This window comes from Centropristis striata, chromosome 9 (assembly GCF_030273125.1).
Source record: "Centropristis striata isolate RG_2023a ecotype Rhode Island chromosome 9, C.striata_1.0, whole genome shotgun sequence".
Lineage (NCBI taxonomy): Eukaryota > Metazoa > Chordata > Actinopteri > Perciformes > Serranidae > Centropristis > Centropristis striata.
The window spans coordinates 31,602,216-31,629,348 of NC_081525.1; the positions used below are offsets into that span (position 1 = coordinate 31,602,216).

At 37.4% G+C, this 27,133-nt stretch overlaps 1 long non-coding RNA gene across 2 annotated transcripts in view; it reads left to right on the plus strand.

The window, feature by feature from the left end:
- LOC131978279 (uncharacterized) overlaps positions 1-25,809 on the plus strand; it is an 80,789-nt gene extending 54,980 nt beyond the window's left edge. The window contains exons 3-5 of one of the 2 annotated variants that reach the window (XR_009394946.1): positions 22,279-22,368; positions 24,195-24,263; positions 25,602-25,809. This is a non-coding gene — a long non-coding RNA (uncharacterized LOC131978279). The remainder of the gene's footprint in view (positions 1-22,278; positions 22,369-24,194; positions 24,264-25,601) is intronic. The other variant, XR_009394947.1, reaches the window with a different exon arrangement.
- Positions 25,810-27,133: the final 1,324 nt, after the last annotated feature.

Consider the following 27,133-nt stretch of genomic DNA (forward strand, 5'->3'; position numbering starts at 1 on the left):
ATTCCGGCAAGCATAAGGCAAACTCAGTGGAGGAGCTCTCACGACTATGCCTCCACCCCGCTCTCCAAAAAAATACACACACACACACACACACACACACACACACACACACACACACACACACACACACACATATTTATACTATTGTTATGTATAGGGTGAGAACATTAAGATACTAAGACAGATTGAAATTCTTCATTTAAATGCTGATTGTTATCTCTGCACTGTTGTTTTTAATTTTTAAGTGTAATTTATTGTAAAGGTGCAGGCTTAGAGAAAGGCCATAAGTAATTGCTCTGGACAAATCCACTCCCATTATTATCGTTATTATTATTGGCATGTTCCCACATTCTTTTTCTTTTTTTCATGCATGGAAAATTACATTAGCCACTGTGAGGCAGGTTACTCCTGTAAATGAAGGGTGCGTAGGATTTAGATTACTGCATTTGCAGGTGTTGTGAGCATTATGTTGTGTTTTCCTGCTCCTCCTCCTCATCAAGTAACGCTGAAGCCAATTCAGATGAAAGTTGACTAACACCTTTTAAAAAAGAAAAAAAAAATCTGCCTGTTTTCATATTGATGAAGTGATTGCCTAAATCTGGACTAGCAAATGCGGATAGTGGAAACATTTTCAGCAATACAGCTTATTATTTTGACAGCAACTCCAGAGGTTTCATTCAAGGTATACTGTCACATTTCTAAAATATAGCCAGGTAGGAGACAGAAATGTAGTTTGGATCTAACAAGCCTGTCGAATCAGGCTGAGGGCTGTAATTTGACATGGTTTGTTCATCCTCTAGCACTTAAATAGGGTATTTTCTCCGAAATAGAAAGTCTGAAATTGTGAAGGCTCTGAGTAACTCACTGACCTAAAAGCAACTGCACTGGAAATATTTTAGGTACAGTAAATCTTGTGCAGTAATGCGAATATTAGTGGAATAATTAACCTTGTTGCTTGAGAGTGTTGCAAAAATGATTAGAATGATGCAGCAACAAAGTATCCGTATTTTAATACGTTTTTAAAATGAGCTACCCTGTGAGATGTGACTATCGCAGTGGGTATGGTAGTCTTTCACCAGGCAGCCTATGCAGTGCTTGACATTTTGTGACGTTTCTGAGATGCACCGAGTGCAGCTCGTTTGAATCACGTGACTTCGATATCTCCTTCTATTGCTGCTCAAACATGACTTTCAACTCTCTCATCTCCTATCTCGAGTCATAAGCGGAAATGAGTGTTTTCTGAAAATGCAGATGCCATTGGCAGGGGAGGGTGGGGGGGACAGGTTAGGGAGCTGGACTCCTACCACTTTTTTTTTTTTCACTACCTTGTTATTTGTCGCCTCACCCCTGCAGGGCATGCTGACAGGAACTGATAAACCTCTTTATGGGCTGAACTGAATTGGCTCCTATTATCCAAGGTGTGGAGCGACTCAATGGTGGAAATAAAAGACTTTATCCACTGCCCATCTGCCCACCCGTCACACTCTGCCCAGTTTCCAGGATTCCATGAAGCTGGGTCCCATTTGTGTTTTTTTAATAGTTGTGTATAGCTAGGACTGAAAAAAAAAAAAAAAACAGATTTTTTTTTTTTGCCAAATGTCTGATTTGAATACTGGCCCAATGGCCACAGCTTTTGCCATGAAAAATAAATTGCAGTCATAAAAATATTTTAATATATGGGTGTAACTGCATTTGTACAATGTGGGTGTATATTTGGGCGTAACTCTAACACTGAACAGAGAAAAGGGATTTGCTTATAGAGGAACGGAGCCAGATCTCTAATGTTTGACTTGTAATCAAGGAAGTAAAACCAAGGAAATCTTTGAAAAGTCACTCTTGTGGCTTTTGGCTCTCTCGATGGCTCTCAGTGATTCCACTGGCATCATATCATTGTAACAGTGTTTGTTTAAAGGATCATGCTATTGTAGCTCTGTTTTATAATACTGGCAGAGAAGTACATATTAAAAAGTATCTACCCCCAGAGTGTTCAAATAGCGGTTAGATAATATTGTATGTTTTTTATTAACTATGTGCTACTTACACTCTTTATGGAAGTGTGGTACCATAAATCACACATAAAGGTCACACACAGTTTTTATATAAATTATGTGTATTTTTCAGGTTTATTTATAAATAAGGAAATACTTACAATGTAGGTTATTTTATGGTTTTAGGCTCTGTCAAAGCATTTTCTCCTCTTTACTGTGCTTCATTTTCAAACTAGGCATTTTTGCTTTATACTTCGTATGAGAATTGGCATTATTTCTCATTTATTGAACCATTAATTACATTTGAGCAATCCAGCATCAAGAGAATGCTTTCCAGCATGGAGAATAAACTCTACTGCCTTTTTACATAAATTGTGTGACAGTTAACCAATTACAGAAAACCGTAAAAGCAATACTATTAAATTAGTGTGTTAAATTTTCCAACTATGCTGTGAGATAACAATGCATGCATTTGCTGTGTGCATGCATGGTTGAATTAAAGTGATGGTGAAATTAACAGATTGCAGAATGTTAATTTTTATATATATTGGCCTGAAATACTGTATTGTTTTCTTTTTTGCCATCTGTTAGTTTTACTATCACTCCCTTCTCGGAGCATTATTTGGGAGCATTGTAAAACACCACATCCTAAATCTGTTTTTCCAGACTTTTTCCAGGTCAACTCAAGTACAGCCAGATTTATTTATGGGGTGTGTTTGGCAAACAATGTTGTCGCGGGGTGCTTTACAGGAAGCAGAGAAAACAAAAACAAGATATAACAAAAGCTATTAAAAACAGATCAAATAAATAAATCACAAACTGCAGCATGGATGCGAGCATGTATGTATGTTGGACTGTTCATGCTTTTTTTTGGTTTTTTTTGCACGAATACGATTAAATATGGTAGCACCTGAATGACAGTGAATGGGTGTGAATAAAGGACAAAGAAAAGTGAATGTAGGCCAAGAGAAAGTACTGGCTGCTATAGAGTTTAGCTAAATGTATAATTAGATCCTGAGTCTGGACTTGGATACCAAGATATTCATGAGTGCCACTGTAGGTAGTGCTTAGTATCGACATACATCTAATACTGATTAACAGCAATCTGCCCTGACTGCAGCTCGTCTCCAGACTGCTGAATCACTGCCCACATCTCCAGAATGTAAAAATTGGCATTTGAGTCTGATTACCAGCTTCTAATGACTGCATTATCTTTCTAAAAATGCGAAAATGCGACATGACAGTTAAAGCACAACGCATTGAAACATATGGAAGCCTTAAGGCTGACACATGTCTAGCCAGTTTAATGTCTGCTAAGTGCAGGAGAATCACTGTCTTTGTGATTTGTGTCTGAAAATGTGCTAATTCTGTCGTTTGGAGCCAGTTTGCTATCCCAGATGTTTACTTTTAAATTCCAGCAGTTCATCAGTTTTCTATCACACTTGAATAAATCGAGCAGAACATAGTGTACAGCTTTGTGCTCATTGAAATGCAAACAGGTTCTATCCACCTGAAAATAAGATATACTTCATGGTGACTAAGGATTGCAGACTTTCTTAAGCCACTGCATGAATTGTAGTGATTTGGATGTCTCATTTGTGAAGCTATATTAAATACTCAAATACTTGAGTCACCTTGAAATGATATATCTATCTATTAAAAGTGGTGCAGATGTGTAATTGTTCGTCTGAAATGGATGAACATGGCATTAAATTAAGCTGGATGTCTGTACTCTTAGACATCATTGGAAATCCAAAGAAATGAGTACAAAGCCAAAAAGTCACTTTCTAAATGAATTTATGGAGCTCAGTGATCGTCCCTATTTTAAGTGGAAGAAAATAATTTAACCACATATTCCAAATTATCTTCTTGGGTTAAAACTCACTACACGACAGTCTCTCTTCTTCCATAGCTCATCTTGAGCACAAAGATGTCTTCAGGAACAATATAGTCCCCTGTATTTCTGCTTCAATCAACTGTGCTGAGATTAGATTTTCCAATGCTAATGCAATGCTGCTGTTGCTTTTTAGGGGGAAATTATTGAAATGAGCAAAAATGTGAGTGTCTCCAGGCCTGCCCACAGAAATGCCGGGCTCCCTGAAAGTCCAGTGAATGGGCCCTCCCAAAACCTGTGCTACTCATAGCAACCAAATCTCCTATTAAATACCTGGCATCACATCACAATAATTTATTCTACAGTATATTTATCAGCGATTTTTTGATTAAGTAACATTGAATACATTTTTTATTTTGTTGTTTTGATAAGTAATATGAGTTAATTTTTTAGTTAAAAGAAAAATAAAGTGTTTATCATTGCCGCTGCAGCTGGCCCTGACTGCCTTTATAACTTGTCAAAGCAGTCTTCCTGGAAAAGGATTGGTGCCTTATTAGATATCGTTATTTTGCAAAAAAGCACAGGGTCAGATTTCATGCTTAATGCAACATTATCCTTCCTTGTAACAAGTTTACTTGTTGAATGTCACTTTAACAGATGAGAAAAAATATGAAATGTGTGGTGAAATGTCTGATTGTTCAAGGTGGCTGGAACAAGTTACGCTCACATGATATTAGTGTCAACTGACTGGTTTTAAGAAATACAGACGAAAAAGATCCAAATCCTTGAGAGGAGACGGTTAGGCTCTGCGACAGGGAATCTCTCCTCCAAGCCAAGTGTATAATGACTCTGTTTGCATGGGGAATGGGACAAATGGAGCCAAAGATGGATGTCTAGTTTACTGTAGCGCTATCTGTGTTTTGGATTGCTTTAAGCAAGTTATCAAAGCCATCTGTTTGGGCCTACGGGCCGAGGCTGATTAATATAGCCATGGAATGAGAATGTCACAAAGGAACTAAAGTCACAGGCACTGACTTCAATATTTCTTTAAGTAAGTGAAGGATTTGAAGATACACTCCAGCCATCTTGACGTCGATGCTTCTCCAAGGTAGCATCAAAAAGTACAAGAAAGGCATGGCTCCAGGTCGTTCTGTCATGTCTCATTACAAAGTGAGCAAAAATGTGCTGAATAAAAATCTGTTTTGGGTGCTTTTCGGGTCATATCTGTCGAGGCTGCTGTGGTCTCTATGGGATGGTATTTTAGAGACGTGCACCCTGGCAGGAGAAATGTGAGTAGATCTATAAAGAGGCAAATGACAAAACTTTGGACAGAATTGATTGGTTTAATGGAAAGAGAAAGGGCTCCAGGCCAAGAACGTAGAAGTGATTTTCTTCCAGGTTCCTAGTAAGAAACTCAGCACAAACAAAGTGCTGTAGTGAGGATTTAGGGCGTCATGTCAAATTTAAGTTGCCACAAAGTTACAGTTAGTTAGCAATCAGTGAATTACTACATCAGTTATACTGAGCAATTTTAAAACAGCTTTAATCTTATTAGCATTTAGATGGGCATGCTAAATGGGGTATTGCACAGGACACAATATAAAAGCAACACCCAATTCATTGACTCTGTGCTAACCACTCACAAATACATCAATAAAAACAATCACGAGTAGTCCTACACTGCCCATCCTTGCCATTTGAATTATTTCAATTCAATTTAACTGCAGTGTCCCACCCTCTCAAGCACCACAACAACATTCGAAGTGCTCAGTGACTTTCTATTTTGGACTAATAATCCAGAAAACAGATTTCCCTTTCAGACCAGTAAGCTAAGCGTCATTGATAGTTAAAGGAAGACATTAGCATGAGTCGGTGGTTAATGACATTGTTTAATGGTGTGTTCACTTTGTTAATATGGCTGACAACACAGACACATTATGCTCGCAACTTTGAGTTGTTGTGAGTTCAATATGAAGAGTCACTTTCAAGGATAAGTTCACAAATTTTCAAATCATTTTTCAAATGGCTTCTTGCCTGGAGGCTAGTCTACAGGGCAGGTGAACAGGGAGTGACGGCTGTGTTAAAAATGCTAAACATACAGGGCAAAGTGTGGAGGGAGCAATTACATAGATTTGTAGAGTTAAATGTTCAACTAAGTGATGCAAAATGATACATTTTAAGACTAGAAATTGTTATTTATGATGATGCCTAACCTGAGACCAAGTAATTGGTTTAGATACGATGAATAATGACCCCTAAAGTTACATTTAAAAAACAGCTTGAACTAGTTATGCTATTGTTAAAGGTTATCAGTTTCCGTCTCTGAATTTTAAGTACTGGGTTTAATAGAAAACAAACGAGGGTGTATGTTTGTTTCTCCAAGAGACCCGTATGACACAGAAATACACACAGAGAGCTCTGATCCTATAGTGAACCTCCAAGATAGCTCAAGTAATTAGTATAATCTCCGTAGGATGCATTCACTCCTCATAGTTAATTATAACAAATTCCCTCTCCATGATCCGCTGTGCGCGCGGATCAAATGTTCCAACTGCAATAGAAAGATAGAAGCATCTGTCACAAGTCTCCGTCTTCAGAAACCATAAGCCCTATGTGGTCATTGAGAGCGGCATCTCTTAGTTTCCCTCTGCTCACACGGGGGTTATCATTTTATAGCTCTTGTGTACTTATAACTCTCTAATTGTGGGATTTCAGACATGAACGCTCTTCTTTCTTTAAAACCATTTTCAGAGCATTCAGAGCCTCTTAAAAAGCATGATGCACTCAACCTTGAGAATGTATCAATAATTCAAACACATCATCCTCTCATGATGTAGCTGTCTGAAATTGGGGGGACGGTGTCTCAGGGATAATATTGCACTCTGTCACATCTGACTAGCTGTCACCTGCTTGAGCATGGCTACATCCAGCTAATAAATACGGAGTCAAAGCAAGCACATTTTCATGATTTGCAGTATAGTACCTGCCGCCCTTTGAAGGAAATGTTACTTCCAGATCCCTCTGTGTGCAGATAGTAAATTGTTGGAGTTGGAGCCCGCATACACGGCTTGACTCATCTTAAGTATAAAATGAATTAAAAGGATGCATCAATCCATTTTTTGTTGGCCCTGATCCCGATCAAATTCCTTTATTATTGACCATCTGCCAATACTAAGTCCAAGCGACTACTTTTAAAAATGATTTTGACATTTTTTCTACATATAGCAATGCACACTTGGCATAAAGTAGGATTACATTACATTTTATAGCAATAAGTCAATCAATTTAGTTTTGTTTACAGAGCATCAGTGTGGCCCTGTTGACACGGGACATTTGTGCAGGATTTTGACCACCTTCTATCAACAAAATGCTGAAGTTCAAATGTGAGAAAACATTGCAGAATCTTTTTAAAACTCAACGTGGCTCTGCTCGCATGGTTTGATGACGCATGCTGTCATATCATTAACTGAAACTGCTGGCTGCTGTTTATTTGTTCTGTGCGCTCTGCAGCTGACTGGCTCACAGCTCTACGTGGTTGCAGTGTTTTCAGGGTGTTTTTGACAAACGGCAAACCGAGAGAGAGCAAAAAAATATATCGTAAACGGATCGGACTTTATATCCTGATCCTGCAGATTATTCCAGGACATCCAATATTTTTTAGTTCTTGAATATTTTAGCACTTTTTAAAATTATCTCTAATTTAGCTGAAAGATTTTTTGCTTTCATAACAAATGTTGAATTGGAAGTAGCATGTCTAAACCCCAGAACTATGCCCCAAATGGTTTAAAGGAACATTTCATCCAAAAATAAAAATAAATGTTTTTCCTCTTACCTAAATAGTTGTTGAACAATCTACATCGTTTTGGTGTGAATTACCCAGTTTTGGAGATATCGGCTGTAAAGATGTCCGCCTTCTCTCGAATATATTGGGACTTAAAGGCACTTCCACTGTGGTGCTCATAGTGCCACGAAAAATGTATGAAACTACAAAGTCCATGGATAATGTTGAGTAGCCGGGTTTTTTTTTTTTCTAGGAAAACCTATTGCCTTTAAGTTGTTTTATATTTTATGTATTTATTATTTATTCATTTATTAATGTATTTATTTATTGGCTCTTTGAGCACCACAAGCGAATCGCCACGTAATCCACTAACATATTAATGAATATGTGAATGTCTTTTTCTAAGCATTCTGATGATTGATTGTACCTCGGGATCTTAATGATATGCTGCATTCTCACATGACAGCACAGTCTGAGAAAACTGTGAAATGAGTCAGAATTAAATCACCCAAGCACAAAAAGATTTGAAAAAAATTACAGCGGTTTCGAACTGGAATGGGACATTTAAATATAAATATTTAAAAAGCAGATTTTGGGTTGGGCAGCTGGAACTTCAGTTGAAGTGAGGTTTGGCCACCTAGAGAATCTCCTTCTTTCTCACACATGTTGAGAGTTTAACTGAAGAGAAAGCAATGTTTCTACTGTAACCACCATCTTGACCTTCATACTACATTTCACTGTTTTATTGTCAAACCACCACCTGCTTCAATAGTTAAATCCCCTTCACGTTAATCTTTCAATGGGAAATGTATACACATCTCTTTTTTTACTTGAAGCATTTTCTTTTTGCACAGTGTTCGCTGTGCTGGTTTCACACATTTCTGGAGTCTGGTCTGTTGCAAAAAAATTTTTTTAAATTCACACGTCATTAGGCCCATTCTGTGATCTACATTGTATATTGCACCACACTAAAGCCTGCAGTAACTTAAGTGAAACACTTGAGTAAGCTCCTGAATTTTTTATTGTGTGTGATGCAAGAGTTTGGTGCTGTTCTGTATCTGTAAAAGCCTATCAATGAAATTCATTACCCAGTGTATCAACTATATTAAATCATTCACCAATTGAATGGTGAGGCCTGAAAATCTTTTATCTGTTGTCATTTTCACTGATGAGATAGCAATGGATTTGACTTGACTCTTCAAATTAGATTCATTCATCATTATGGTTGAAAATGAATACAAATTTCTTGATCAATTTGGCTCCCTCCCAGTAACTTCTGGTACAAGATAACCAAACATGGATAATTAGTAGATATGAGAAATCATTACCGACTGTTAATCATGGTGGAAGTTTGTCTTGTTCATTGTAGTTCCAGTATCAGCACACTTGTGAGACTGGAGAAGAATATTTTACTGATGTAATGTAATCAGAGATGTCTATCTCTGAGAAGTTTGGCTCAATTAGTCCTCCTGAACACTCAAGGCGGAGTGCCGTTCTAATTTTGTCCTCTACTCAGCACCTGCGGTGCAGTCAATCCGCTCGCTCACAAACTTTATAATAAGAAAATATTTATGAGGTATATCTTGGCATAGGTTATTCACGAGAGATACAATTTTGAGGAACAGGTATTGTCATCATTTTATTTCAGGAAAATTCATGAAAAACAGGAATGTCCACAGGACAGTAAACACATTAAGCAGATTACATCAAACATAAACAATCAATGTGGTCTGAATTAGAGAACACAGCCAAACTCTTCTTTGTCTATTTGATAATCTTGTTTAGTCTCCTTTCGACAAACAGTCCTGAAAATGAACAGTCACAGAGAGATAATGCCGTTAAGTTTCAGTGGGAACGTGCTCTGCCTCCCCTGGGCTGGAAGATATTTGGATGGTCGAGTGAAAAATTGCCCTGAATTCTGACCAATGAATCGTTTTACACATGCTTTAATGCATTTCATAAATAATCTGCCTGAGAAGGTAATTAGTGCAGGTGTTTACACATATTTCTGCCATCAGGGTGCACAGTAGGATCACAGTTGGCTGAGTGAGTTTTAGGTTATTAAATTAGGCCCAAGGTAACAGGAAGAAGGATGAGCTACAGTTGGGCAGGTATGAGCAACAACATGTTTCCCTATTCATCATCCAAACAAAAAATACATATTCTGGAAATTATGCAGGTTCAGGTTATCTCCCATTCGAAAAACTGATTCAGTGTTTGCATAATCAGGCCTATATGCAGCAAGATTTTTCATATTCAAGAGAGGTCAATAGCAGAGAAACATCTCCCTGGGGGCCGTTCCAAAGATGGAAGAAAGGTTGGACCTAAAAACGTAAGAATTAAGCTGCTTAACTTTGCAGGGCCAAATAGGAAAGTAAATCATTTTTATCATTTTCTCCACAATAATGCAATAAACAATGCAGTGCAGAAAGCATGAGGAAATAGGGAGCCTGAGCATATTGCTTGCCACTGTCTTATAAAAGTTTCTGCCGTAAGCCAAGATCCTCCCCAATGTGGCAAATGTCTCTGAGTTTGGGGAAATATTCTATTCAACACCACAGAAACCTGCCTATCACTTTCCTTAGAATGAACTGTTTGTACCAGATGTGCCTCACTACAACTGCTGTTAAAACATCAATGCTTCTCAGTGCAGCATTAACCCTGCAGGTGAGACCCGACAAGCCATCATATTATTAGTTTGAATAATACTAACAGCACACACAGGCTGCTGGTGACAATGGATGTTTGCAGATGTTTTTTATTAGGTTAAATGTCATATCCATTATGTTACACTAAGATTTGACAGAAATCTATGCAATGCTTTGCTTTGAACCTACTGCACATGTCAAGGAAAAACTTAGATGTTGAAAGCAAAGATGTATCAGTTCATTAAAAGTTTTAAAAAGAGAGGACGCTTTAGCAGGTGCTGTTTTTAAATCAAGACACAATAAGGTTACTCTGAAAATTGACATGGAACATTAATTAAAAAGATAATGTTTTTAATTTATAATGTGTATAAAATGTCACTGATTAAAACATTGTTAATCTTACAAATTGCAATAAGTTTATCTTAGTCTGCATTCAGACCAGCTTTAGTCCTGAAAAAAATGCTAGAGCCATAGATGTTTTACCAATATATGCCAATTTTCAGAACATAGATTCATTTTACAACCGGCCATCAACCCAACAACCAACAGCAGTGACTGCCAATATATCCTCTGGTTTGAACACTGGTTTTGGTCAGAACTTAGGGAAGCAAAATATTCATTATAGTAAATTGGTCCTTGGTTTAATTCATGCCTTAATTGCTGTCCACAATGAATTTTCTCCCTTTGAATGTTGCATGGGAGCTCTTGTTTCCTTTCAAACTGCTAAGAGTCAGGTGAAGTTTAGACTGTTAATAGCCTATAAGTGTGTCTCTATTAGTCTCTCTCTATGTAATGGCATCTCATCCAATATGCCATGAGAGGAGATAGGCTGAAGCCTTAGTATGCATGAATTATCAAAAGCAGAAAACATAATGGCCTTTAGTTTGAGGACGTTAATGTTAATCGGCAGCAAAAAAAGGTTGATTCACAAGTTGAACACACATTGGTACAGCTGGTGCTAATGGACTAAAAAGGTGGAGCTTATTAAAGATAATTAAGTGTGTGGGCTGCTCTGGCTATAGTCTATTACCTGATGATATTATGAACCTTTCCAGTAACATTACACATAATGATATTATGTATCAGTCATGGTGGCAGTATGGTGTTTGGAGTCCTGGCAGCATTGGGAGATTCATTAGCACCTTGGTGAAAGAGAAAACATTGCACTGAGAAGCAACGGCACCGCTTTCCTGCTCTAAGGTACTTATTAAAACTGGTGTCCTTAATTAGGTTTTATTAATAAGATACATCCATCTGTCTGCACGCTGCCATAAAGAAATGTACCTCGGTTTGTCAGGTGGCACTAGTTAACATTGCCAACAAGTCTCTTAAAAACATACGCAGGACTGTGCTGGAAGAAATGCATTTCACACCATGGCTCTATTTTCATACATCAATTTTAAGAGCAACCCAGCAGCAATGGTTTTCACACTTACTTGCTGACACATCTTAAAAGTTATGCTTTAGCTGATTTGAATCCATGTAAAAGGCAGGCTTTGACGGAACTTGCCACACAAGAGTATGCCTACTTTAATGTTGTGTAAACGCCATTTCAATCAATTACCCTCAAAGGAAAGGGTGTCAATGTGTGGGAAGTTTACGATTTCACCTTTGAAATAGATCCTGCCATGAATGGACATACATATCAGTTTTGAAAGTGATGCCAAATAATTTAACTTGATGTTAGGCATAACTATGGTTAGAGGTGGTGGCTTGTAATGATTTGGTCAGTGATTAGTCTGTATAAACTTGCCATGTAATTGATTGTTACTGTTATTAGCAAGGTACAATAATTCAGAAGTGCATGTTAGTTAATCTTTTACCACCATGTTTATATCTGATTTAATTCCAACCCCTTTTCCTAGAAATTGCATTTATATATAACTCATTTGCACCAGAAAGTTTTGTTTGAAAGAAATCCAATGCTTACCAGATATGCTTTCTAGTGTCATATACTGGTTGCAAATATTGATAGCCTACTGAACATATCAATAAAGCATTTTTGTTGCCTGCAGCTAACTAAGGACAGGACCAGGATTCTGCTCTCAAAGTCGAGCGCTTTGGACACAGTGGGCAGAGAACTGAAGAGAAAGAGTCGACAGTCATACATTGACTTTTCAGTAACTTACTGATAATTTTTGTTATAATCTCCAGAGTCCAGAGGCATCACTCAAAGCCATAAGACTGGTTAACTCAGCAGTACCATATCAGTAATTAATAAGTGAAAAAGGGAGAAGACAATTGTAAAATAAAGTGATGACACTTGCATTATAATTTTCTACAAGCTAGCAGTACTTGGATGTATCAATAATGCTAAAGATGCTTATTTGCTAGTAGTTCTTATTAGACAACCATTCACATTTCTTCACTGAATGAGTATTGTTGACATATCTAACATGCTTTAATATGGAAAACGTTTAATGTAATCAATAACTTGATGCCACATACCGTAGATGCTTTTAACATTTAATTGTTAGTGTTTTTTGGAAAATTACTAAATTATTTAATAGGTTTGTGCAACTCCAAACACAGGGAAAGATAAAATAAATGCTGACTTGATGCACAAAACAAGACGTGCACTTTTTTGATTCTTCAGCCAAAACCACCATCTTCCCTCACCTTACACAAAGTGTTTTTCCAGCCTTAACCTTACCACACGCCGAATTTCCAAGATTGCAGGTTTGCAGACCTAATAAGTTCCACATTGTAGTTGAGTTTGGGCCAGTTGTCAATTTTCTCTCCACCAAGTACAATTGCTATGGTGAGTTATAAACTTTGATATATGGCCTAATCATAGAACACTGAAGTATTGCCCACCTTCTAACAGTTTCTGGCATCTGGGAGAGTTTGCTGCAGAGGCACAGCTGTTTGATTTATTGAAAATCAACAAAGCAGATTTAAACAATGATGTTCATCTGTTATAGTGTGTGGATTGAAAATGCTACCAAACTCCCAGAATATTAAATGACGTTTAGAGTTCACTACATTTGCAGAAACCCATATTTTTATCTATATATAGTGCAGTTTTAGTGCAGTAGTTTTCACTCTGTGTGTGTGTGTGTGTGTGTCTGTGTGTGTGTGTGTGTGTGTGTATCTGGAAACTGACTGCTCAGTATTTATCAAAGCAATTCTGCCTTCACGTTTGGTTGTGAATGGCCCACAGTGTTGTGTTTTTTCTTTTTTGGGGATTTCATATCATTTCTTTGAACTGGATGGCACACACTCTGACGAGTGGAGCGGACAGGCACTAAAAATGATAATTTTGTTGTATACTTTTATTTCCAAATCACCACAGTATGTAATTATGCGGCAAAGACATAACGTGTGCTGTGAAGCTGTTAAGAACCTTAACCACTCATTTCTGAAGCCGCTTCGATAGCCCTGACGTCAAGCTGGGGATGATGGGCTTGAGTATGTAAACCCTTTACAAAGAAAAAGTTACCACTGTGTCTACAGATACAGTGAGTGCATGGAGCAGTACAGACAACAGTAATGACTTTTAAGCAGCACCACCTTGCTTCCACTTAAGCTGTAGGTTTACACTTGAAGGATGACACAAATCTAAGAGCTGGAAAACATTCAGAGAGCCTCTACCAAGGCTTCAAAACTCTCAAAATGCATTATTTCAATAATAGAAAATGTTTAGAAATTAAAAATGCATCTGGCTCAGATCAAAATACTCAAAATACACTTGATTGGCTGATTGCGGCTAGGATTTCTGAAGACTACTTATATCCTCTTTGGGAAAAGCACATTGATGAGTTGGACCAAATTTCTGATGACCAGTTTGGCTGTTTTTTTTATGTTTCCAAAGCAACACACATTGCAGATTTACTCTTTAAAACACAGGAGCTAAAGGTGAAAAATCTTCTAATAAGCGTCACTGGTGATGCATTTGGATCTAAATTCCTTCAAGGAACAAAGCACTTATTCTTTGGCTCAAGACCTAACTCGTCATCAAATTTCATTTAAATATGTAAAATATTCTTAGAAATATCCTGATAGAACAGATACACAAAGAAGACAAAAAATGAGAAGAAAAAAAATAACCTCCATTGGCGAACATACTCTGAGCTTTGTGTGGTTATATTGAGGGAAAGTCATTTCTATGCTTTAATGTCTCAAAGGTCATCTCTTCCCACTCACTGAACAGTCATCTGCTGTTTGTCTGACCCTTTATCTCACCAGCTCGTAGGTAGCAGGACTACATTAAACCCTCTCACCCGTATTGCACACATGTAATAAAAAAGAAACATGTAGTTTCCGTCATTCCGTGCACGTAAAAAACTTAACTTGTTGAGAAATATTTGATTTGACTTTTCCCATCAAAAATGTCTTTCCCTTTGATAAAGTCTAATTATTCGGTGCTTTGTTGTCATCCCCGACAGAAATTAACATTCAAACCAGCTTATATTATCCACAAAGTGCATGTTTCTGATTCTGTGCAATAATGTTCGCTGCTAATTGATGCTGTGAAACATCAGAAATATCAAATATCAAATCTGCACCAAAAATCGAAAGCAGGTATGCTGAATGATTGGCATCCGATGAATACCTCAGTAATCAAAGTCTGCTGCAACGCTGCTTGTTTCATGTGAATCCGTCCCCTCCATCAGATTGCTGCCGGTGGAATGTGGCTTTGCCTTGGACCAGGACTTTAATTAGAATAGACTGTTTTGAAGTCAGACTGGCCATTATCTGGCTAACAGAATGAGGACATTTTTCAGAGTGTAGAGGGAATATACACAGACTCTGTTCTCAAAGCTTAAGTAGATATGTATCAAATAGTCACACAGATAGATGAATGTGATTCCATGTCTCGCATGACATTGTTGCTAAGCCTGTCTCCAACTTTTCATGCTACTGTGAAATTACTCGATTTACAGCTGCTTCAGGCGGAGGCTCATGGACAAGTGAGTGGAATGGGATTGCAGATGCTGAAATTTGTGCAACACCATAACACAACCAATGATACAGTAGTTTAAATGTATCAGATAAATGACTGACTAATGTGTTTGCTGCAATAAATGCAATCCAAAATGTAATTGAAAATTAGCACTCATGACAGCATTCATTTGTAAGTTGTTTTTTCATCAAAATTGCAAAAGAGTTTCTTTGAACTTGAGAAAAAGAAAAATAATAGAAAAAAGGTTGGCTTTAAATTTGTGATTTCTGATAATAATAAAAGCAATCTCCAAAAAAAGTGAAGTAACATGGTGATAGCATCTTGTCACATCCTTTGAATCGCTTGTGATTAAGAGTCTAAAGGATTTCCAGTGGCCATATTGACAAGATGTTTATTAAGATTGAAAAATATTTGTGTTTAACAACAAAGAGCAACTGATCTTAAATGGTTCTGCCATGCCATGCCATAAATAAATAAATTAAGAAAAAGCATGAATCATCCAATCAGTGGACTAAGTAGATAAAAAGTAAAATAAAGGCATTATTCCTTATGATGTTAATTGTACAACCCTGATTTCAAAGAAGTTGAGACACTGTATAAATACAGACAGAAGGCACCAAATTCAGAATCAAAGGATATATTTATAAAAACAAAAATGTATCAGTTTGAACATAAAATATACCATCTTTGTACATTTTTCAATTTAATATACACTGTAAAAATGTCTGTAGATTTTATGGTGAAAAACTACTAAACCATGACAGCAAAAGACCGTAAAATAATAAACGGGTTAATTCATTTATCAGTAACAATGAAACAGCGTAAATGTATAAATCAGCCAAAACAGTATTTTTTACAGTTTTGTTTTTTTGAAAAATACATTACTCCAATGTAAAATACACTGTAATATGTATTTGATGTAACATATATACAAGCATCCCTGTAATTTTTGTATTTTTATTTATTGTAAAAATACTTTTTCTCATTGTCAAATGTACTAAAACCATATCTCTAACAAAAATATACTGTAATATTTAATGGTAAAATCTTTAATTCATGCGTTTTCATTTATAAAGTATTTTCTTGTCAATTATATGGCTAAACGGCGTTTCTTTTGATAAAAAACCTTTCATTTATACAGTAAAAAATGGAATAAAATGGCAATCTTAAACGTCAAATCAACAGTGCCAATATCTTTTTACCGTAATATTAAAAAAAGTTATACCGTTTTTATTACGGTAAAGCTCTGGCGACCACAGCTGCTGTTTTTTTTACCGTAAAAATAACAGGTTTTTTTTTTTTGTTTTTCTACAGTGTACGTCATGAAAGATTAGCAAATTATCGCATTCTGTTTTATTAGCGTCTGGAATGCAAGATGACCTTATGAAATCTAGGTAATGACATCATGAGCTATTTCCACTCAATCTTGATAGCTTCACAGTGGACAGTTGTGCTGTAAAAGTGAGGAAAGCCCCCTTTGGCCATGTGTCTCATGTCTTCAGCTGTGGTCTCTTTAATTACAACAGGAACAATGGGTCAGTTGTCTCAATACAGTTCTGAGAGTAACATCTTTACAACACGGAGAAGCATGGAGAAAGCAGCTGTCAGCAAGGATTTCTCTCTTTGCCTCCCTTTTTTCCTCTCTCTCTTCCCTTTTTATCTGCTTGGCTTCGATGTTGCTAAGCACCGGGGCAAGCAGCCATGTTTGAGAATATATTTGAGTGAGGAAAAGCCATCCACATATTTATTCCATTCCTCGCTGCTGGATGAAACCACTTAGCATTTAGAATATAGGATGAGTTTCATCTGTGCAGGTATGCCACAGTGGGCAATCACCAAACCCCATGATGTTTCTGTGGTAGACATGTCCGACCAGATTGTTGTTGTAGGATTGTATTTACCAGAGATATTAATATCTGAAATAAACAAAAGGAGATCTCTTGCATAACATCTCATCTGATATTCAACTGAAGTGTAAGAGGGATAGGATAGAAGAAAGCTGGAGAAAGAATCAGTTTCTGGCTCTTTGCTTTGCTAATGCTGACCTTGATGAAGCTGAGGTTTTTTAAAATGTGAAGGATTAAAGAGTGGCTCTGCTCAGACACTTAGGCTATGTACACATTTTTTGACAGAAGAAAATAATAATTTTATTCGTTTTATTTTATTATGTTTTTATTTATATTATTTTTCCTTCTTTCCAAAGTTCAGAATTAACTCCATGTAACGATTAAGGCTGCATTAATACAATAGATGCTGAACTAAAATAGCTTGATCTGTTACAATAGGGACGATCTATTCAACTCAGATCTATGTTTATACACTATATACATTATTTACTGGAAATGTTATTCCTGTTTAAATGTTGACTATTAATTGTAAGGTTTCTTTTAACCAAACTGTTGGTGCCCAATACGGGGAATTTATGCCTATGTTTGGTTTTTAAGTCGAGCCTGCCGTTGCCTTACACAAAAGAATGATCTCGGTCACTTCCGCACAGTGAAACATTCAATTTACTAATTAAACACGAGTATCGGATTGTTGGCGACAGCTCAGGCATCAGGGCTGGAAATGTCAAATCTGTGGATTCCTGGTAACGATGATTACAAAACATGTCTAGTAAATATAAAAATTCAAGGTGAATCCAGTTCTCTATTCAGGAAAGATGACCAAACACAAATGGAAGCAAACAAGTTGTTTTTATCACTGAGCTATGGTTGGTGTAAAAGGCATTTCTTCGTGAATGTTGGCTACAGTGACTGATAATAATAGTGGGATTTCCATAGAATACCAAGCTGTGCAGCGTGTACACAGCTCTGTGGGTAGTCAAACAGTCGTACTTATGAGATGCATAAAATTGCTTGAAATAAGGTATAAGCTGGTTTACACCCAGATGGTTGCATGTTATGTTGCACAGAGTCAAATTGAACAGAACAAAGTAGTGTTTAACTGTCTCCCCTGCAGTGCTGAAATAATGACCCATCTTTGTGTGCGTTGTGATCTCTCTTTCTCTCCCTCTCAATTTTTTCCTTCCCTCTTTCCCTCTCACTCTGACATTTTTTTCCCAGCATTTTTAGCCAATTGAGATATGTATCTCAGCAGGAGAAGAACTGCTGTAGTGAAACAAGACCATGAATAATTAAAAACAATGTTATTAATGAACTTCCAGACATTATGTTAATGAATGATTTCATGTCTAATTTGTCAGCTCGACTTTTGTTGTCTGTTCCATCACTTTTCTTTGCACATTAAGAGGTTATCATAATAACCTTAATTATGATCATTGTATGATACCAAAGTACTTTTGTATTAGTAGCTCAGTGCTAATGTTTCAAAACTGCTCTTGTTTTCATTTTGTATTGCAGGACTAGTCTGGTAAACTTTTAGAACTTTTAGAAGTGTGTGGATGAAACAAAACCATATTTTCTGTTAATCTTGGGCCTTTTTAGTTCAGACTGTGGTGCTCTTATAGTGTAAAGTCCATTCTGGGTGAATTTAAGTCATTCAGTGACAACATCACTTCCTGTTGATTGATTGGGATTTAATCTCCTTTCAGTCAGCCCCTCCCACAACACATACATCATCATCCACTTCTTCCATCTCCCATGAATATTATTTTCTAGCCCTGAGCTGTGCTGCCACTAACCAGCAGCTGGTCGGGTGGAAACTGAGAGAGTTGTGGCAACTGTGGAAGCAATTTCTTGCAGGGCGATATGGTTAAAATCTTCTTTCCCAATATGGGTAATTTAATATCTTGAACTATCTAACTATATATATCTCATGATATAGCAGGCGTTCTGCTAATTAAATAGATACATTGTCTATATAAAATAACCAAATGGTCAAGTCTATTTTTGTGTACTCCATAAACAGCGCCTCTATGGTTTGCTTTGGCTTTGCTGCCACGTGCAAGGATCAGATGACAAAAATAAATATTGCCATAAGGCAAAATCTAGGACAATATATGCAATTCACATTTTTATATCGTTTCGTATAGATTTAACATTAAATATCGCTATATTTTGAGGTCTAGTTTCTTGCATGGATGTTTTTAATTTTTAATTTAATTTAATTTCCATAAGCAGACATGCTATATGGGAGTATGTATAAAAAGATCAATGCAAAGAATGAACACAATCAAAGAAAAGCTATCAATTATCACACTCCCGATAAATGTCTTTGAAAGCCAGCAAAAGTTCTATCTGTTCACAGTGAGTCACCAGTTGTTCCTTATCAGTATGACAAGATGGTGCGACTGAGACTGAAGATCCATTAGTGTCCTCTTTTTCATTTTGACACTGACTTCTTGATATCTGCCATCACTTAGTATTATGTTACAGCATCAACAACCCCCAGTTTATCTTTATTATTGGCCCCTAATCTCTTGTGACAGTTAATCATGTTACAAGTTCGTCTGAGTTCTTTAAAGCTTTCAGCATTGTCTTCGTTTTTTTCTTACGACATAATATTCATAACTTCTGATCACTGAACGGTCCATTATACATTTGCAACTTGTGTCTTAATAAGAGAAGTCACCCGTTCTCCCTCAGTGCTGCTTAGCCATGCTGTGATTAATGTCTTCATGGTCTGGTCAAAGTGTCGATATCTTCAACAGCTGGGCCCATCTGTCATCTTTTTCCTGTGACACCCCTGAACGTAACTCAGGTCCTATCAGGGAGGCCATCCATCAAAGTGGTAAACAGAGACGTCTCACATTAGCAGCCCTGAACACTTCTCATCGTATACCATAACAGACAAGCAATCATCTGGTATTATGTCGCGCCACAGGCTAATGTGAAATATTAACGGAAATATACAGCACGCCAGCTGCCGATTGGATGGGGCATCTGTGCTTAGCGTAATGGGTGGGTAACAATTTAATATTGTAGAGACAGTAGATTGTAAATTTGCTCTAGAGATATGTTCCTGTATCACTGGATCAGAGACCAAGTCAATACAGAACAAATTATTTTGGGAAATCGTTCTGTCTTTATCCTTTTTTTCCCTTAACCATGCTTTGTGTGTATAAATCAAAAGGCACACAGTCCATTTACTCTGAATAGCCTACTCCTGCATATTGATTTGTGTTGTATACTCTGTGTTGTAAAGTCTGAGAAGCAAAGTAGAGAAGAGCATTTCACTTGAAGTTAAACTGAATCTGCTTTATAAGAGACTCGTAAAAATGACTGATAACTTCAACCACCTTGGAACGTAGAATCTAATGATGCATTTAGATGCATTTATTACATTTGCCTGTCATGCTGTTTCCTCTAGGGGGCAGTAGAATCAGGGGCAGTCGGGTGTCTCTTCATCTGTGTGATTGGTGTCAGATTCAGCACCATTGCTGCTCAGATAAATGCTGGAGGGTTGAGGCCATGGGCCGGCTTACTAGGGATCAACCTCATCGTTCTCTCCAGCAGCCCCTCATCTCCTCTCTATCTCTCCGCCTTTCTTGCAGCCCTATGCAGCACACTCCTGGCAGGGATTATGCTGACACTGTAGTGGGAGGAATATATGCACGTTGGAAATCAAGTTATGGAGCTTTTGTCAGTGCTCTTGTCAAGTGATGGAGATAAATGTGGGTAAAATATGTGTTTTCAATGTTCATTTTGGAAGGTCTGCCTAACGCTCAGCCCTTTTCCAACCAAAGGCCACATTTCTATTTCTATATTTTTCTCACAGCTTCCAGCAAGAGTGCTTCTTTATATTCACAACCGAGACATAGATAATAGTCTCACAGCAGCAGTGGGAATTTTAGAGGATAAACTTGTTAAAAGTTAGAGATAAAAATGTGGTGATATCACAGATAAAACATCAGTCTCTTGGCTCTTGTGGCTGACCATTGTGGTCCATTATTTGGATTCAACCAACAGCGAGCCACATGGTGTTTGAAAAAGGAAAACTCTATTAGATAAAGGAGGCCAAATTAAGCACAGGTCCCCTGAAATTGAAGCAAGATAGTGTTTCTTTGACTCTTTGAAACCCAAGCACGTTCTGGCACACATTTAGGACGAGGACGGCTAATTGCATCAGCACCTCTGCATAAAAAGTCAGTCAGTTATGAAGACATAATAGGAAACAGGATTCCTCCACAATGCTTCATGTAATGCACAACTTTTTTATTTCCTAGCTCAGAGGATTTCTTTTTTTTTTTTCATCTGCTGTGGTCAAAGTAGAGATACTCATTGTAACAGTAGGAAACATATCACATGTATTGAGGAATGAAGCGAAGGAGGCCAATAAGTAGGGCAGTTAAATGGAAATAGTTTCATTTCCTTTGGTGTAAACAAATACCCCATGTAGTCCCCGGACCAGAGCTGTGGGTAATCGGCTGCTATAACTCAACAGAACACTTTGCCCTGAGCTAAACATAATACTTCCTGCACTTAACTAAATCCATTTTTCAACCCTCAGAAGAGTTATGACACACCAATACATTATTCCACAAATGTCTGACAAAGTTAAACCTGTATAAAACATGCAACACAGCAGTGTTTATTCATTAAACAACATTTTTTAGAAGACTTTTCAGAGCATTGAAGCTATCGGATGAAGAGGCGTTTGTCTGACTTACCCTATGTTCTTCATTAATTCTTCAGTAAACTGAAAATAATTGTAGCAGAATTTGAAAAGAACCATTATGAACTCTTTTTATTTCAATTTGATTCTCTTCATTTTCAATTATCCATGTGACTTGCACATATCAGAAGGTTGGTCAATAGGCCATATCCCATCTGTATGGGTTTTTTTTTCATATTTTTGTCAGTGCTTAGGCTTTGCTTTTCATACTCTGTAATACTTGATAATAAGTCACTGCTTGCAGCTACAGGTCTGTACAGAATTTTATAGATGGACACAAACACAATGTGGAGTTATGAGGAATGTCATATGTTTTGAGCAAAAGAAATCTTTCTCAAGGACAAACAAAACTTGTGGGATTAGACACCTGTGTAAACCTTGGATCTTGCATGCCAGAGTTTCTTTTTTTTCTGTCCAAGTTCCAAAGTTCTTCCTTTTGTAATTAGCACCTCGCATGTCTGAGATGGGTTATAGTTGACTGCTAGGGAGAGGATGAAGCCTGCACTGCAGTAATAGCATGAATGCTTCTTTTCACCCTATCACAGGAAGACGCGGGAGGTCTTTTTCACTTCTGCAGGTGGTGTGAATGCTATTGCCACACCTTCTGGAGCAGCGTGCCTGTATCCAAAGCAAAGGTACTCCTATGATACCTCATACGGGTGAGGCTGTTTGTACAACCCAGCATAAACACTTTACCCATTTGTTTCACTCAGGTTGTAATGGTGCTTGACTAGCTCCTAGTGCCTGCACGTTTCAGTCTATATCTCAGCAGTAAAGCAGGAGACAGGTTGGTCTAAGGTCCTGCTGCGAGGCATTGGTAGATAAAGCACACTGCAGGTAAAAACATGCATGGCCTCTCACCATTAGATCACTCCCCATGCTGTCCCTGAGATGGCGCTCTTAATTAGAAGGTCCTTGGATCTTGCTGTCTAAACTCAGGTTTTACTGCCCACATTACCTCTTCATATAATACAGTTCCGCACGAGCTACGCTAAAACATTACAGGGCCGCACAGTATATTATGAATACATGCTGTAATTGACACTATTTGGGAGTTGCTTTATGGCATCATGTTGAACTCGTGCTTCCTCCGGAGCACTGTCTGCGTTGTCTTTGGCGATTAGCCTGTTACTCACCTGCACTTCCTCCCTAGACAATGGCCTGTTCTGCTCATGCAGATGATGAGGTGGAGTATCAAAGCCAAATGAGATGGCTGCCAATTAGGGAGGGCTTCCAGGTGCATTTCAATGCAAACTCGCACCAGTAACTGCACCCTGTAGTGTCTCCATTCAAAGACACTTTATAACGGGCAGACTTCAACAGAAACTTATGAAAGTATTTCAATTACCAGAATAAATGACAGACTTCTTTTCAATAGTTGGCACAAGGGGGGGTTTTGATCTTTGTAATGATGTCATACTAAATGTTCGAAGCAGGATGTTAAATTGACGTGCCGCTGGTACGGTTTGTGTAACTTCTTTTTCTTCCCCTTTAATACTAGTTAACTGGAAAGAATCAAATAATCCATTTGCCTGTGTTCTGGACGGACTCCAGTTCAAATGCTTGGAAACGGTGTGAGACCACAGTTATTTGGACAGCCCCCACACTCTCCAGGGGATACAATAGACTTTTATATTGTCTCTACAAGTGCTGGAGCACAAAAGCCTCAGACAAATTCAATAACTTTCCACCAAATGCACAGCTCGCTCCGCAGTTGGAATAGATTTGGAATGATGGTCCGATATTGTAAGATCGTTGTTGACAAGTGTGAGCTTCCTAGTCAGTGTTAGATGGAAAATTAATGATAATAATTGTGTTAAAATGCAGAGAAAAACCAATAAATTCTGGCCATAAGAAAAAAAGATCAGTGTAGAATCACTATATTCATATGCGAGACATTACCATTTTAAGCATTAGTGATGAAGCAGGAACTTCCCTCTTTAAACACCTTTTACCCAAAACAGGTTAGGTCATGACAGAAAAAAGGCATTCCTGTGTTCCTGTGGGTGTGTTTCCTGAATCTGCAAATGCACAGTGGTGCACCAAAGTGGCCTTTGAATCAAAATTTTTAGTTATTATTCAAATTAAATCAAGTCAGGGCAGACGGGAAGAGCAGTCAGAAGCAGCTCGCTGCTGTAAATCTCGAAGCTCTACCTCTGTGATTGCTCAGGCCACCGTGGAATAAAGATTAGAAGAAAATCACTAATCACAGCGGATGTCATTAGCATACTACCAATAACGGGATGCGAAAGGGAAAAGAGGAATTGCCTTATAATGCTGGTTAAAGTACGAATCAATGCCATGTATGGATGCACACAGCTGCTGCACAAACAGATATATTCACTTCCAAACATGGGTAAAGGAAGTGTCTAATAATGATGTTTTTTTCAATGTTTTTGTCTGAGTCACTCGCTGGAGCACTTGATGCTAATATCACATTCCCCCTCTCTCTTTTGATCAGCTTTTGCAGCTGGGCTGCCCTGCCTCACTTGGATGCATCAACAAAGCTTGAAGTGGCCACTCTAATCTGGTTAAGTATTGCCTGGTTGGGGAGAAATTAGCCGAATTCTTTTAACTTTTCAAACAAACATAATACAGTCAAACTTGCTGGATGAGAATCAATTACATGAACTGAAAATAGGTTCGGGGGGGTATCATTTCGTTTCTGGAAATCATCTAATACATCTATTCAATGGAATATGCCTGTAGTGTCACATCGGAGCCATATTTCAGTCCAGTGAGATGAATGAAGCCGAGTGTCTGATGAAACACTGCCGGAATACGTTTCACAAATCTTTTTCACCCAGTGGCGATATTGCCTTTATCAGCATTACTTCAAAATAGTTATTCCCTGCCTGAATCTATAAGATATTGTAAGAAATAATGGGATAATTTTAGGGTAATTGAGTAGTTTCTCATTATGATGGGTTGGATTAATCGTAGTTGTGTTGGTTTATTCACCTCTCAATCCAAAGGGGGCTACGCATTGGATAGTTACAGAAATGAGTATTTCATAATCATCTATTTATAGAAGATAAATATATTGATGTTGCTGTTTTGAAATGAGGTCTTCAATCTTTAGAATCTGTAAATATGTTGTTCAGACTTTGTCTTATTCCAAGGAGTAGGAGGATAAAGTAACCCCTGTACCAAAAATATTCCATTTATTCAACATATTTGTTCCTGTTAAGGTGGTGAAATATATTTTCCTTAAATACAAATTGCTTTGAGGCCACTAATACAACCAGTACAATAAGGTTGTTAAAAGTATCTATACTAATACATTTTTGATACAGCATATATAATAGAAAACAGTATCTGTATTTGATGGTATCAAAAGTGCCAAGCTATTAAAAAATAGATCTACAATCAGATTTTGAAACGGATGAAACAACAGAGAACAAAATAAACTGTTATGCATTCTGTGCCTGGAGGCAGAGAAACAAGTAGACAGCACAAATTCTCCTATTTTGTGTACTTTTCTTTTCTACCGTGCTATCAAAAGAGCTACGGTGTATCGATCTTCTTTTTTACGCGTATCGCAGTTTAAAACTCTTGTTTCACGACAACCTTGCAGTATAATGGATGTCTGTTTGCTTTAGTAATTATTCCAATTAATTATTTCAATTATATATATATATGGTCATCATCTTAAAACTTTAATAAAGCTATGCAACCCATAAAGCAATGACCATGAGAATTCCTATAAATCACCTTTTCTCTCAAAAGTCTTTTGTATCTTAAGCTTAGTATATCAATCTATGTACCTGTCAAACAATAGTTTATATAGATAAATTACCACAGAGTAAGTAGTAGAAGAAATGGTTAGCTTGATACTACTTTTCTATCAACATCTTCTCTTTTCCAGAGATAAGACTGTGAGAGACTTCTTTTATCATCAACTTGCCTAACAGATGGTTTCGAGGGAGAAAAAAAGAATATAATCACAATACCAACATTTTTGTTGTATTGAAGATTTTCTCCCATTGGATCTTTAGGGCAGATTGTCTCCATTTTTCAATGTGTCTAAACCCTTTGTTTGAGAGAGATCTGTTAAATCTGTCTTGCTGCTAATAAACTGCCATTATTCCCTCCAACAAGGCTGCGCTCATTAATAATGCTTCTGTCAGATGCTCATTCTCTTCTGTGAAAATAGAAAATATCATTAATTACAGTTTCTGTCACCCTCTGACAGCTCAAGCAATTGTTCCAGTCCCTGAGTTCTGTTTCATTGTGTCCATACCTAGTGACCACCTATTCTTTACTGTCTCAATGGGGATGTCCAGCATGTGAGAGCCACAAAGGCCCTGGGAGATCTCGCCACACATTGCAAAGCTTCTGTCCCAGCAACACATTAGTCATCCAGGGAGCGATTGAGTTTGGTGCTAAATTCAAAATGTAGATCTATCTCACTCTCTCAAGAACAGATTAGGGGAGAGTATCAGTAAAGATTGAGTCGGTTTACTTTTCATTGTGGATTTGTTGCATTTTTGCCACTCAGTGAAATATCCCCCTCGGTGAAACACAGAGGGTTTTTCTTATTCAATTCATCAACGGGGGAAGAAAGAAAAAAAGAGACTTAAGATTGCAGCTGCTGAATGTAGAGTGCATTCTTGTTTGAATAAACAAGGATCCTATTGCATGTGAAATGCTTACAAATGAAAAACGGGCAATATGAATAAAATGAAACAGTTGCAGGACAAGAGCCTAGCTCTCCTAACATATCCAAGCAGTTTGTTAACACAGAGAGTTTTTAAACTGCACAGAAGCTCATAATCTCACACCAAGTGTTCCCCAGAGTGTTGCCATGTCAGACAAATATGTCGCCCACTTTGTTGAATCGCTTTTATTCATACTGGTGAAGTTAAGAATGCAGCTATCATGAACTAAAAATGTTTAAGTCTACTAAGTGCCGTCACTTGCCATCGAGATGTTGTGTAGCACCAGTACAAAGCGAGATGCATCAGGATTCATGCAGAGCTCATTTTAGTTTGTTTATGTATGTTTTTTCATTGGCTACGGGGGGCTAAATACACACAAACACAACTGTTTCTGCTCCACAAATTGGCATGTTTTTGCAAAATGAGTTTGGAAGTACATGTGTTTGTGTCAGTGAGTTCATGTACATGATATTTCTTTGGATTCAAGACAGTAAAATCCAACTTTTTTGACAATCACAATTTACAAATGGAAAAAAAATCTGCTAGTATTGAAAGGAAAAATAAAAAGTATTGAAAAAAATATTTACTCATGCTAGTGTAATAATGAGCAAGTCAATACAATATAAAATCCACCTTTTTTTGACAATCACAACCTACAAATTGAAAAAAAAATCTGCTAGTATTGAAAGGAAAAATAAAAAGTGTTGGAAAAAATATATACTCACGCTTGTGTATTATT